Below are 15,339 nucleotides of genomic sequence, written 5' to 3'. Positions count from 1 at the left end.
TTAAGCCACTAAGTTTTGAGCAATTTGTTATGGAATAATTTTAAAAACCTCATGCTCATAGGTTTTAAAGTATACATTTATTAAAAGATCACATTCAAGCTTCTTCTCAAAGTTCATCTTCTTTGAGAAGTTTTTCCTAGCCAACCTAGTGGAAATAGCCCCTGAACTGATTCTATCCCTTTGCTCTGCTTCTTCCTCTTAATGTTTATACCTGGAAGTAGTTTAGAATTGTACGTGTGTGTGTATCTTTCTTCTCTTTCTTTTACACAAAAGTGGAAGCCCCATGAGAATAAGGACCATTTGTTCACTACTGCCTAGAACCTGGAGAAGGAAATAGCAACCCACTCCAGTACCCTTGCCTGGAAAATTCCACAGACTGAGGAGCCTGGTAGGCTACAGTCCATGGGGTCACAAAGAGTCGGACACGACTGAGTGACTTCACTTGCACTTGCTTGCCTAGAACCTAGATGTTTAGAATACTACCTGGTATATCAGTGGCACTCTACCAATAATTGTTGAAAGAGTGGATAATAACAAAATCATTAGTATTCTCATTTGCCTTAATAGTATACTTGGATTTTATTTTGAGAATGTGGGTATGTATAGAGACTATGAACCACGTGTGGATTTGTACTAACTACTTTTCCTAATGTTTTCATTAGAATCATTTTTATAGCAACAGTTCTTGTTGAGTCCTTTCTCTTAACAAGGCATTGTGGTAGGTAGCCTCTGAAATGGCTCTTAATGACTTCTGAGTCCTGGTGCTCATGTCCTTGTACAGTCCCCTCCCACACTGAATAGGGTTGACTTGTGCAACCAATAGAATATTACAGAAATGCATGTGACTTCTGAGGTTAGATCACAGAAAACATTGGAGATTTTACTTAAAAGACATTTGGGATTTGATGTACAATGGTAGCTCAGATGGTAAAGCACCTGACTACAATGCAGGAGACCCAGGTTCAATCCCTGGGTTGGGAAGATCTTCTGGAGAAGGAAATGGCAACCCACTCCAGTACTCTTGCCTGGAAAAATCCCATGGATGGAGGAGCATGGTAGGCTACAGTCCATGGGATCACAAAGAGTCGGATGAGACTGAGTGACTTCACTTTTCACTTCATTACAAATTAATTTCTTCCAAAAATGTTTAAAAATGAAAAGGAGGGTGCAACTAAAGTTTCTGAGTGATTCATTATGTAAGTGTGGAGGAGGCAATGGCAACCCACTCCAGTACTCTTGCCTGGAAAATCCCGTGGACAGAGGAGCCTGGTAGGCTGCAGTCCGTGGGGTCACTAAAAGTCGGACACGACTGAAGCAACATAGTAGCAGCAGCAGCAGCAGCATTATGTAAGTGAGGAAAGTCATTTAATGATGACAAGTTCATTAAATCATGTTTGATAGTAGCAGCCAAAGAAATATATTCAGAGCAAATAAACTTGCTTAAGAGTATTAACCTTTCTGTGAGAACAGTTAATCAGAGTTAAAGACATTGAGAGCAATATCAATTGTTAATTAAAAAACAAAGGGGTATCAATTGGTTTTCCTTGACTTATTTTTTGTAATATTAATAGCTTCTTGAGTTTTAATGAACATACCATATAATTCACCCATTGAAAGTGTACAATTCAGAGTTATACAACCCCCACCAGAATCAATTCTTATTACTCCCCAAAGAAATCATGTACCCATTAGCAGTCATTACCCATTCCCCAACAAGCACCCAGCCATAGGTAATCACTAATTTCTTTCTATCTCTATAGATTTCCATATTATGAACATTTCATATAAATGGAACCACCTCGTGTATTGTCCTTTGTGACTGACTTCTTTTAGTCAGCATAAGGTTTTCAAGGTTCATTTACAGTGTATCATTTGTTTTCCATCTTTTGGCTATTATGAATAATGCTACCGTAGACATTCATGTGCAAGGTTTTGTGAGGACCTTTTTTTTGTAATTTTCTTGGGTGTATACCTAGGACTCTGGGTTATATGATAGCATTATGTTTAAACTTTTGAGGAAGGCAAGAGAAAAAAAAGAACCTCTGTGCGTATTTTAAAAATTGGGTATTTGTCTTTTGTCTTTTCACTTTCTTTTTATTTTTTTAAATATCTATTTACTTATTTATTTATTGGCTGGCTGGGTCTTTGTTGCTGCAAGAGGTCTTTCTTTAGCTGCAGTGCACTGGCTTCTCATTGCAATGATTTCTCTTATTGAAAAGCACAGACTCTAGGCACATGGGTTTCACTAGTTGCTGCATATGGGCTCAGTAGTGGTGGAGCATGGACTCCAGAGCAGTGGCTCACTAGCTGTGGTGCATGGGCTTAATTGTTCCTCACCATGTGGGATCTTCCTGATCCAGGCGATCAAATACGTGTCTCTCGAAGCTCCTGCATTGGCAGGCAGATTCTTTACCACTGAGTCACCAGGAAAGTCCTGTCTATTCACTTTCTTGATGCTGTCTTTTTGAACCACAAAACATCTTAATTTTGATGAAGTCCAGTTCATGTTTTTCTTTTGTTGCTTGTACTTTTGGTATCATATCTAATGAACCATGGCTATTCCAGATCTTGAAGCTTTATGCCTTTGTTCTCTTTTAAGAGTTTTATAGGTTTAGCTCTTACAATTAGGGCTTGGATTATTGTGAGTTGATTTTTGTATGTGCTGTGAGGTAGGAATCCAACATAATTCTTTTACATATGGATATCCAGTTGTCCCAGCACAATTTGTTGAAAAGACTATTGTTTGCTCATTGAAAATTGTCTTAGAACCTTGTTGAATTTTTCAACCATAAATATGAGGATTTATTTTTTGACTTTCAATGCTATTCCATTTAGATATAGGTACTTGAATCTTGATGAGTACACAGTTGTCGCTGATATCAGTCAGTTGTTTATCTGAGGAATCAATATTGAGTTTGAAGTGACTAAAGAATCACCTCTAAGAGTAGTCTGTGTGGAACAACTACAAAAGAGAATGTTTTCAAGGAAGTTGTGAAAACCCTAATTCCGTACAACCTGCAGTTGAGTTGAATAAGATACGTTAAATTGATGGTGGTACTGGTGGCTCAGTGGTACAGAATTCACCTGCCAATGCAGGAGACATGGGTTTGATCCCCAGGTCGGGAAGATACCCTGGAAAAGGAAATGGCAACCCATTCCAGTATTCTTGTCTGGGAAATCCCATGGACAGAGGAGCCTGGCAGGCTACGATCCATAGTGGCACAAAAGAGTCAAAAACGACTTCGTGACGAAGACAACAACAAACGAACATGTGTGGAGGAGAAAAAACTTATTTGAACAGATTTACAAAGCTTTGGAAAATGTAAGGTGTTTAAAGCCTTGTAAATATTTGAATTTATCATGTATCATCTTACTAACAGCATCAAGAGTGAACTTTATTTCCTCTTCTGGATTTAACCATCATGTGTTCCAGGAACTTTTTTTTTTTTCAGAAATATACCTGAATATCCTCACTTGCTATACCACATCCCAGTTTGATGGCTTAGTAATGGTAAAATATTATTGTGATTATTTGAGCTCTGGACTGAGATGGAAACTTTTTTTAATGGTGGTAAAATACATATAACATAAAATTTAATATTTGGCCAATTTTTTGTGTACCATTCAGTGACATTAAGCACAATCATCACCACTATCTATTTCCAAAATTTGTTTCATCTTGCAAAATTGAAATGCTATACCCATTAAACAATAATTCCCCATTCCCTTCACTCCAGCCACTGAAAATTACATAGTACTGTCTCTATGAATTTAACTATTTTTGGTACCTCTTATAAGTAGAATCATAACAGTATTTGTCTTTTTGTGACTGGCTTATTTCATTTAGCATAATATCCTCAAGGTTCATTCATGTTGTAGCATGTGCAAATTTTTCTTCCTTTTTAAGGTTGATTAATATTTTGTTAATGAATATACCACATTTTGCTTATCCATTCATCTGGGTTGCTTCCACATTTTGGCTATTGCAAATAATGTTGTCAGTTGGATTTTTGTGAATGAGAAGTGCCCTCAGCCACTGTTGAACACTAAATGGCTTGAAAATCAGCTTTTATTGAAGATTCAATCATGTTTCTTAACAAGTTCAACCTAAATTACAAAGCAAACTGTATATATGTGAAATTTTACTACAGTCAATTCATTTCGGCAACAATAATTTTTTTAATCACAAACAATATCAAGTTGCTTTATATACTTCCTGTGCTGTCCAAAGATACAAGTAAAATGTCTATTACCATACAAATTTGCAGCATATGTCTTTTCTGAGCTCAAACTGCAGTACCTATGGAAGTTTCTGGACTTTACAGCAGTGAAAGCACGGAGTCCTAAACACCAGACCATCAGGGAATTCTCAGTAATTAATATTCTTAAGTAATATTACATATCTGTATTTGGCAATACCTACCTGTGAAAAGATGTTTTTGAAAATGAAATACATGAAATTTTACTACAGATAAGCACTAACAGAAGAATATCTGGCAAAGTACAAGTGGGGAAAAAAAAATCTGGAATCACATTTGATGATAGGAAATAATAACTTTGAATTCCAAGTAAGTGAAATGTTATCCTCATCCCCTGCCCAAAAAGAAAAATTATTATTCTCATTACAAATAATTCTTTATAATTACTTGAATTACAAAGCTTAATTACTACATTTTGAATTTCATGAAAAATTTATGGAAAAGATTTTAATCTACTATTTTGTACCTACACAAAATCCTTGATTTTGCCACTTGGCCTGTAAAACCTGAAGTATTTACTATCCGGCCTTTACAGAAAAATTGCCAATCCCAGAAAGAAACAGAGAGAAAAGAGCTAAAGATCAAGTGTTCAGACATCTTGGAGAGTGTGGCATCTCAAAAACCAAGAGAGGAAAGTGTCTCAAACAAGAGAAGATGGTTCATTGTGTAAAACAAAAAGGTAAAGACAAAGATTCAACTTTTGGATCTGACAGTATGGGAATCGATGGTTACCTTGGTGACTGGTTTCAGCATGGTGGTAGCACACAAGATAGAGAAGACAAGGTAAAAAAAGTAAATAATGCATCTCAAAATGTTTAGCATTTGCCTGATACATAGTGTGTACAGTAATTATCACTGAAGCAGAGATTGTCCATGCCCACCCATGTCCCTCACCTCCACTATTTCAGAAATGTCAGTGTACCTTTAGTTTATGCAGATGTTCCTGATTTTATTTGCCCCCAAAACATTTCTGGCTGCTATAGTTTGCTCTACTTACATGCAACAGGCCAGAGTTGCTAGAAAGCCTTCAACAGTGATCAATAGGAGTAGTTCTCCAGCTCTCTGACCCCTCAAATGCAGTAACTAATATAAGTGTTCTCTAGTTTTCCTGAGCATTCCCCAGAAGGATTAAGAATGGGAAAACCTGGTACTTGTGCAATTTGAAACAACCACTCCCCAGAAATTTGCTTCTTAATCATGATGATGCTGGGAAAGACTGAAAGCAAAAGGAGAAGAGGGTGGCAGGGGATGAGAGGGTTAGATAGCATCATTGACTCAATGGACAGGAATTTGAGCAAACTCTGGCAGACAGTGGAGGACAGAGGAACCTGGCATGCTGCAGTCTATGGGGTCCTAAAGAGTCATGACTTAGCCACTGAACAACAAAAATCATGATACCACAGGTGACAGTGAAGATTTGGATTGATCATGGCCAGATGTTAACGTTTTCCAACTCAGGCTGAAAATGGCTCCAAAGTAAGACACAGAATTGAAACTATCTATATCCACATGGTGGAAAAGGCAATGGCAACCCACTCCGGTACTCTTGCCTGGAAAATCCCATGGGCAGAGGAGCCGGTAGGCTGCAGTCCATGGGGTGGCGAAGAGTCGGACACGACTGAGCGACTTCACTTTTCACTTTCATGCGTTGGAGAAGGAAATGGCAACCCACTCCAGTGTTCTTGCCTGGAGAATCCCAGGGACCGGGAGCCTGGTGGGCTGCCATCTATGGGGTCACAAGAGTTGGACACAACTAAAGCGACTTAGCAGCAGCATATCCACATGGATTACTATCAACATTGACATAATTTTATTATTTCATTGTCATCTTCAACATTACTACTATTCCAGAACCATTCAACCAGGAACAGAAAAATTGCAACTTTCCATTTCAGAAATTTCTCAAAGTCCCATTTTAATGAACATTTAACTACTCAACTTTTCAATAGATGTCTTAATTTTATTTATTTATTTGCCATGCCACTGAGCTTGTGGAATCTTAGTCCCCACCCTACCCCACCCCCCACCCCCCCACCCCCACCCCACCAGGAATTGAATCCCAGGCCCCTTGAAGTGGAAGCTTGGAGTCCTAACCATTGGACTGCCAAGGAATTCCCTATTTATTTTTACTGAGGTATACTTGATTTAAAATGTTTGTGGTAATTTGTTAAAGCAGCAATAAAAACTAATACACACTCAAGACTCTTAAAAACCTTTGCCTTGCTGTGTCTGCTAATCCTAACCTACTACATCATGATTCTTACCCAATCCCAATCAAGCCTCCTAAACTGAAAAACCCCCTTAGTCCAGACCTCAAAATCTTATAAATATCCCAAATTCCCCTTGGAAATGCTACTGAAACCATTCAAGGTACTAGGCTCTTTTACTAGTAAGCAATAAACTCAGCTTTGACTTATCAACACATAATTTTGGTGATATATTTGGGGATGCCAACATTTGACAACTGTTTTATTCATTGCCTAGAACAGTACTTGGTATAAAGTAGGTGTTTAATAAACAGAACATTTGATAAATAATGAATAATTTATTTGAGTTTCTTAACGCAGAATAATATTTATGTAGGTATATTTATGACTTAGCAATTCGTATATCTAGAAGTGCCTTTTAGAAAATCAGTTTAAAGACTGAATGCAATCTAGTGCATGGGTGTTTATATAAATTTTACTTATAATCATTAAAGTAGAAACCACCCAAATGCTCTTCAACTGATGAATGCCTAAACAGTCTGTGTTATAGTAATAGAATACTACTTAGCAATAAAGAGGGATAAATTACTGAGATATGCAATGACAATAGATAGATCTCAAAGGCATGCTAAGTGAAGGAAGCCAGATCTAAAAGGCTACTTACTATATGACTCCATTCATGTGATATTCTGTAAAAGGTGATGTATAGGGACAGAAAGTACATCAGTGGCTGACAGGAACTGGGATTGAACTGAGGGGTTCATTATATAGGAGCAAGAGGAAATGATTAGGGGTAGGGATAAAGGAAATGCTCTATATCTTGATTAGGGTGGTGGTCACATAGCTGCACACATTTGTTAAAACTCATAGAATCAAACATTGAAAAGGATAAATTTTACTGTATATAAATTTTATTATTTTTAAAAATATTTGATTGATTCATTTGTAGCTGCACTGGGTCTTTGTTGCTGCACTGTGGGTTTCTCCAATAGTAGAGAGTGGGGGCTACTCTTTGTTGGGATTTCTCTAGTTGCAGCGAGCAGGGGCTACTCTTCCTTGGAGAGCCCGGAATCTAGGCACATGTGAGGGCTCAGCAGTTATGGCTCAGGAGCTTAGCTACCCTGTGGCATGTGGGATCCTCCCCATCAGGGATCAAACCCATGTCCCCTGCATTAGCAGGGAGATTCTTAACTACTAGATCACTGGAGAAGCCTCTATTTTTTCAACTTTCTTATTGAACTATAGTTGATTTACAATGTTGTGTTCAGCAAAGGGATTCAGTTTTATATTTATGTTTTTTCACTGTATGTCAATTACACCTCTACAAAAATCTGACTGAAAAAACCCCAGAAGTCTACTAAGAATTGCTGTTGCAACAATGTATACTGAATACTTTGTTCAAATATTGCCTGTTAATAAAATAGTCATATTTTTCTCAGAGATTTTTTTCTCTTAAAGTTTTATGGTTGGTATTTTCTGCTATTATGCCAATCAGTGCGGTTGACTTACATTGCTCTAGAATATGAAGTTAAAGACAGAAAATTCATTTTGTTAAAATGGATGTATCTGATTAAAATGTTATGAGTTGAGAAATAATTTTAGGAATTTTTTCTCTCACTGCTAAAAGGGAAGGGCATCCTTATTTGAATAAAAATGGCAAAGAAAAGTCCACCCTTATTTTTTCCACCCCTAGCCCCCCTTTTAGTTTTTAAGTAAGGTCTCATTTATATCAAAAAACTGTCATGATACTTTATGGAACAAAAAGCATATTATCTTTTAATTTAGCCAAACATTTACTCCAAAGTAAATAAAGGAATTTTCCTGTAAAATTTTATCATCAATGCTTTAATACTTCTTAAATTATTGTGTAAAATGATAATCTTTCTTGTTGTCATTCTTCATCATCACTCCTTTCCTATATGGACTTGTAAATCTTCCTAGGCAAAATGAAATTGGCACTACTTCTATGGAGGCAATTAAACAATCTCTATTCAAATTGAAGGGACTTCCCAGGTCCCTCAGTGGTGAAAGAATCCTTCTCCCAAAGGCAAGGGGCTCAGGAGACTCAGGTTCCATCCCTTAACTGTGAAGATTCTCTGGAGGAGAAAATGGCAACTCACTCCAATATTCTTGCCTGGAGAATTCCATGGACAGAGAGGCTTGATGGGCTACAGTCCACAGGGTCCCAAAGAGTCAGATATGACTTAATGACTGAGCATGCACGCATTCATTCAAATTGAAAATACCTTTCCATCTAAAGATTGTGGTCTAATGAATTACTGGTATAGTTATCTATCTTGTGAGATTATTAGTTGCAGTTTAGTTTGTAATTTAGTAATGGTTTGGCAGCAACCTAAATGTTCACCTGTAAGGGGTTGATTAAATTATTATATTTGCATATAATGAAATAGTATACTGTCCTTAGGAAGAATGAGGCAGTCAAACTACCGCACAACTGCACTCCTCTCACACGCTAGTAAAGTAATGCTCAAAATTCTCCAAGCCAGGTTTCAGCAGTACGTGAACCGTGAACTTCCAGATGTTCAAGCTGATTTTAGAAAAGGCAGAGGAACCAGAGATCAAATTGCCAACATCCACTGGATCATGGAAAAAGCAGGAGAGTTCCAGAAAAACATCTATTTCTGCTTTATTGACTATGCCAAAGCCTTTGACTGTATGGATCACAATAAACTGTGAAAAATTCTGAAAGAGATGGGAATACCAGACCACCTGACCTGCCTCTTGAGAAACCTATATGCAGGTCAGGAAGCAACAGTTAGAACTGGACATGGAGCAACAGACTGGTTCCAAATAGGAAAAGGAATACATCAAGGCTGTATATTGTCACCCTGCTTATTTAACTTGTATGCAGTGTACATCATGAGAAACGCTGGGCTGGAAGAAGAACAAGCTGGAATAAGATTGCCAGGAGAAATATCAATGACCTCAGTTATGCAGTGGAGAAGGCAATGGCACCCCACTCCAGTACTCTTGCCTGGAAAATCCCATGGATGGAGGAGTCTGGTAGGCTGCGGTCCATGTGGTTGCTAAGAGTCGGACACGACTGAGGGACTTCACTTTCATGCATCGGAGAAGGAAATGGCAACCCACTCCAGTGTTCTTGCCTAGAGAATCCCAGGGGCGGGGGACCCTGGTGGGCTGACATCTATGGGGTCGCACAGAGTCGGACACAACTGAAGTGACTTAGCAGCAGCAGCAGCAGATATGCAGATGACACCACCCTTATGGCAGAAAGTGAAGAGGAACTAAAAAGCCTCTTGATGAAAGTGAAAGAGGAGAGTGGAAAAGTTGGCTTAAAGCTCAACATTCAGAAAACGAAGATCATGGCATCTGGTCCCATCACTTCATGGCAAATAGATGGGGAAACAGTGGAAAGAGTGTCAGACTTTATTTTTTGGGGCTCCAAAATCACTGCAGATGGTGACTGCAGCCATGAAATTAAAAGATGCTTACTCCTTGGAAGGAAAGTTATGGCCAACCTAGATAGCATATTAAAAAGCAGAGACATCACTTTGGCAACAAAGGTCCGTCTAGACAAGGCTATGGTTTTTCCAGTGGTCATGTATGGATGTGAGAGTTGGACTGTGAAGAAAGCTGAGTGCCGAAGAATTGATGCTTTTGCACTGTGGTGTTGGAGAAGACTCTTGAGAGTCCCTTGGACTGCAAGGAGACCCAACCAGTCTATTCTGAAGGAGATCAGCCCTGGGATTTCTTTGGAAGGAATTATGCTAAAGCTCAAACTCCAGTACTTTGGCCACCTCATGCGAAGAGTTGAGTCATTGGAAAAGACTCTGATGCTGGGAGGGATTGGGGGCAGGAGGAGAAGGGGAGGACAGAGGATGAGATGGCTGGATGGCATCACTGACTCGATGGACGTGAGTCTGAGTGAACTCTGGGAGTTGGTGATGGACAGGGAGGCCTTTCGTACTGCAATTCATGGGGTCACAGAGTCAGACACGACTGAGCAACTGAACTGAACTGAGAAGATATCCAGGATATTTAACTGAGAAAAAGAACTTAACGGTATACACAGTATGTTATCTTTTGCATAAAAAGTACATGTATTTTAATATATATTTATGACACATCTTGGGGAGGGTTAAGGGATTGCCTCTAGAACTGGAATAGTTGAAGGTCAGAGATGCGGGTGCCCATTATTTTTCACTCTACTTTATCATAGTTCATTTTGGGTTTTGCATGACTACATTTCCTAATTTACATAGATACATAGACAAAATCTATATAAATAGTTTAGCCTTAAAGAATATGTCGTCACTTCAGAATTATATGAAGAAAAAATAATGCTGATGAATTTAGGACTAATAAATTCATTAGTCCTAATAAATTTAGGACCAGCTTTTAGGACTAATAAAAACATTTTCATATGCACATTCTTTATAGTTTATCAAAAAGCTCCTAAAATCCTTGAATTTTATTTTAAAAAATCTTTAAAATGCTTCCTTCAAAATTAGTAGAAAGTGAAAGGAAAAAAACCCCAGCTTTCCATGACGGCCTTAGGTGGAAAGAAAACAGATAAGAAGCAGGAAGTTATAAAGTGTTTTCCAAATGATGAACCCAAAGTAGTTTCTCTGGATAGTTACCATATTGGTGTAACTATGTATTGTATGAGACACTTTGAAAATCCTGTCTAGTCTGAAGCTGGATTTAGAAAAGGCAGAGGAACCAGAGATCAAATTGCCAACATCCATTGAATCATAGAAAAAGCAGGAGTGTTCCAGAAAAACATCTACTTTTACTTTATTGACTACGCCAAAGCCTTTGACTGTGTGGATAACAACAAACTGGAAAATTCTTAAAGAGACAGAATACCAGACAACCTTACCTACCTCCTGAGAAATCTGTATAGAGGTCAAGAAGCTACAGTTAGAACTGGACATGGAACAACAGACTGGTTCCAAATCGGGAAAGGAGTTTGTCAAGGCTGTATATTGTCACCCTGCTTATTTAATTTATATGCAGAGTACATCATGAGCAACACTGGGCTGGATGAAGCACAAGCTGGAATCAAGACTGCTGGGAGAAATATCAATAACCTCAGATATGCAGATGACACCACCCTTATGGCACAAAGCAAAGAACTAAAGAGACTCTTGATGAAAGCCACTGCTCTTTCAGAGGAGAGTGAAAACGTTGGCTTAAAACTCAACATTCAGAAAACTAAGGTCATGGCATCCGGTCCCATCACTTCATGGGAAATGGATGGGGAAACAATGGAAACAGTGAGAGACTTTTTTGGAGGGGGCTCCAAAATCACCACAAGATGGTGACTGCAGTCATGAAATTAAAAGACACTTGCTCCTTGGAAGACAAGCTATGACCAACCCAGACAGCATATTAAAAAACAGAGACATTACTTTACCAACAAACGTCTGTCTAGTCAAAGCTATGGTTTTTCCAGTAGTCATGTATGGATGTGAGAGTTGGACTATAAAGAAAGCTGAGCTAGGAAGAATTGATGATTTTGAACTGTGGTGTTGGAGAAGACTCTTGAGAATCCCTTGGACTGCAAGGAGATCCAAGCAGTCAATCGTAAAGGAAATCAGTCCTGAATACTCATTGGAAGGACTGATGTTGAAGCTGAATCTCCAATACTTTGGCCACTTGATTGGAAAAGCTGACTCAATGGAAAAGACCCTGATGCTGGGAAAGACTGAAGGCGGGAGGAGAAGGGGAGGACAGAGGATGAGATGGTTGGCTGGCATCACCGAGGCGATGGACATGAGTTTGAGTAGTCTCTGGGTGTTGGTGATGGACAGGGAAGCCTGGCGTGCTGCAGTCCGTGGGGTTGCAAGGAGTTGGACACGACTAAGTGACTAAACTGAACTGAGTCTGTAACTATGACTTTACTCTCCATAAAATTATAGCTTGCCCTGACTGGCACGGATGTTAACAACTGAAGGAAAGTGTTTGGAACGTCCTGAAGAAAAGTACTAATGGTAGAAGCTGTTGAGATGACGAAGAAAAAAGGGCTGGCTTGGCTTCGTGGAAGTTCATGCGAGGTTCTAGGCGGCCTCCTGCACAGAAACTCCCGGCAAACTTCCCTTTTCGGCCGGAGCTGTGGAGGGTCTCGTAACCCCGGGCTTAGACGTCAGCACCTGACAGAGGGTCTGGGGGCTTCAGCCACACCCTTAGGCTGACAGACTTCTCTCCTGAGCCCCAGAACCGGTAGATCCGGCTCGTCCCGGCCCCGCCCTTCCGAACTTCACTAGCGGCTACGCGCCGGGGTGTGCAGGCCGGGCAATGCCCAGCCCGCCCTGTCAGACGCTGCCGCCGGGCTCGGGACGCTGGCCTAGGCCACCTGAGCCAGTACCCGGCTTGCCCCGGGTCTTCGGATCCGGCGGCCGTGCACGTCACCACCGTCAGCGTCACCCCCCAACGCAGCAGGCCCCGTAGCCCTCCGTTTTTGTGGCGGGGAGGGGCGCGGCGACGCCACGTGACGCTCTGGTCCCCGCCCGGCCCTGGTCACATGGGTGGCGCGGCCGCTGCGTCAGTCACAGTCCTGGCTGCGGTAGTCGAGCCGCCGTCGCCAGCGGACGGGGCGGGGGAGCCCGGAGCCAGGTCCTCGTCAGCCCGCCCCTGTCGCCTCAGCCGGCCGTCGGGGGTTAGGCCCGACAGTCATGGAGCGGGGCGGGACCTCCGCCTGTGGTGTTTGAAGTACGTCGCCGCCTGCGCTTTTTGAGACCTCTCGAACCCCCGCCGCCGCCGCCGCCGCCGCCGCCGCCCGGAGCTCCTCGCCCTTGGCAGCCTGTCGCCGCCCCCCCGGCGGGCTCGAATGCGCGTCCCTTGAAGGTGCAGGCTCGCCGCCGCCTCTGCCGCAACCGGGAAATGGTTCGGGCCTAGCGGAGCCGGGACTGGAGGTGAGAACAGCCGACTGACTGACTGAGGGCCGGGCCGGCCGCGGGGAGACAGTGGGGGGAGGGGAGAACAGGGTTCTCCTGGGGGCTCGGAGAGACCTTCCAGGTTAGGGCTGCTCGATTCGGCTTCTTCCCTCATCTTCGCCTTCCACCCCCGATCCTCAAAAAAAAAAAAAGAAAAAGAAAAGAAAGAAAGAAAGAAAATTTAAAAAGCTAACCCAATCCTAACAAAAATTCCCAGAAATCCATCTTCACCGTTTCTCCTTTCGTCCCTTAATCCGTTCCTTCCCTCAGAAATTCATCATCGACTGATCTGTTACTTTTTAATAACCTTCCTCAATTTCAAGTCATTTCTAGTTAAAAGAGAGAATAGGCCTAGGTTCTGGCTATCATTACCCAACTAGTTCTCGCTTTCCTTCTCGCGATCCTGCGCACGTCCTCCTCCTCCTCCCCCGCCCCCGCCCCCCCCCCCCCCCCGCAAAAGAAAAAAAAAAAAAAAAAGGAAAAATTTCCGCCTTCGACTGGCGAAGGGGATTGACTAAAAATGGGAATATGGGGGTGTAATACTTGAATACCCCCCATAACTTCTGAATCGCCCTGCTAGCTAGTTACCCCGATAGCTTGTATTTGGGTGTTGATGTGTAGGCCTTCCCTCCAGCTGCCTGTGCCCGGGGTTAATCTCGTAATTGACGTCAGTGCTTTGTTCCTTCCACTTTGCTGTTCCTTCCACTCTTTGAGGATGGATCATGGGATATAGGAGTTTGAGGAGTATCCTTATTGTCTTTTCTTTCACAAACGATATCATTTATAGGAAGTTGAAGGTACAGATGTGAAATGCTTGCGTATAGAGTTCAGCCTAAGACGAAGAGTTCGATTTAGGGTTCTCAGACACTTGCAATTCAGAATTGTGCGATTTCTTTTCTGCTGACCTGTTGGAGATTTTAAACTAAGGCCGGTCCCTTTTCCAGTTACCAGTACTTTTCCTGACGGAATTTAGGCTATAGTTGTTTGTGAATAGGAGGTTTGTAAATGTGACGTTTAAAATGTGGCTTGTGTTTGAGGGCTCCGATGTTAAAAGCACAGAGCTTTGTTTCCGTATTGATTCTGCAAAGCTTTGTAAAGTGCTCCTTTTATTTAACTGTCCTTTAACTTACTAAAATTGAAATATTTATGAGAACTTTCTTGATTTTGTGTTTAATAAAGAGCCTCTGTGGCCAGTGAATCTTGCCTAGAATCGTCTTTGGTCTTATGTTCCTGAAGAAGTGTTGGCAAGTGGCCATCTGGTTTTTAACAAAGCTGGCTTCTTTAAATTGCTCAGATTTATTTTACTTTTTCATCACTGCCTCTTTCAGTCTCCAAACACAAACAAAGCTTAAGTTATTTTAAATTCTCTTTTAGCCTTAACTTACCTGAAGCAATTAAAAAATTGTGTGTGTGTGTGTGTGTGTGTTTAACACCAGCAGTTTCATTCAGTTTATGGTGGCTTGCAGGCTCACGACTTTGGTTTTTGTTAGCTCTACAGGAACAGTAGACAGATTTTGCTTTAAATAAAATTCTGTGTCAGGTGTGGGAACAAGATAGGATGTTTGTGAATGACCAAACCTTTACTGTTTGATTAAAGAAAGAGCTTAGCTGTATTCATTGGAAAATAGTCTACCATTTTAAGGTGTAAATGTGATTCTACAGTGCTCTGAAGCTGTGTAATTAAGAATTCTTAAAGACAGCATCTTTTCATTTAGATTCAGTTTCTGCTTGTCAGATGATGTACATTCCCTTCTCTGTGCACTTAAGATGTTGTAACTCTTCGTGACAGTTGATGCATTCTGCTTTTTATTGTGATTTTTTTATAGGTCTGTTGTGTCTTTAGAGCAAGGACTATATATCTTTGTGTCCTCCCCAATATTTTATACAGTTATTAGGTTGAATTTGAATGGGATATCCAACCCAAGATTTCACAAAAGGGTACTCCTAAAAAAA

At 40.8% G+C, this 15,339-nt stretch overlaps 1 protein-coding gene across 4 annotated transcripts in view; it reads left to right on the top strand.

Moving 5' to 3' along the window:
• Positions 1-12,997: 12,997 nt before the first annotated feature.
• The window catches only part of AFF4 (ALF transcription elongation factor 4), an 85,131-nt gene continuing 82,789 nt past the window's right edge, over positions 12,998-15,339 (top strand). For all 4 annotated transcript variants that reach the window (XM_086411550.1, XM_086411547.1, XM_086411551.1 and 1 more), the window contains exon 1: positions 12,998-13,365. The gene's annotated coding sequence lies outside the window, so the exon portion shown is untranslated. The remainder of the gene's footprint in view (positions 13,366-15,339) is intronic.

The sequence above is a fragment of the Bos grunniens genome, chromosome 7 (genome assembly GCF_055505025.1).
Source record: "Bos grunniens cultivar Pamir isolate PY7600 chromosome 7, Bosgru_T2T1.0, whole genome shotgun sequence".
Classification (NCBI taxonomy): domain Eukaryota; kingdom Metazoa; phylum Chordata; class Mammalia; order Artiodactyla; family Bovidae; genus Bos; species Bos grunniens.
The sequence above is the reverse complement of the archived record's forward strand: the minus strand, read 5'-3'. Positions and strand labels throughout refer to the sequence as shown.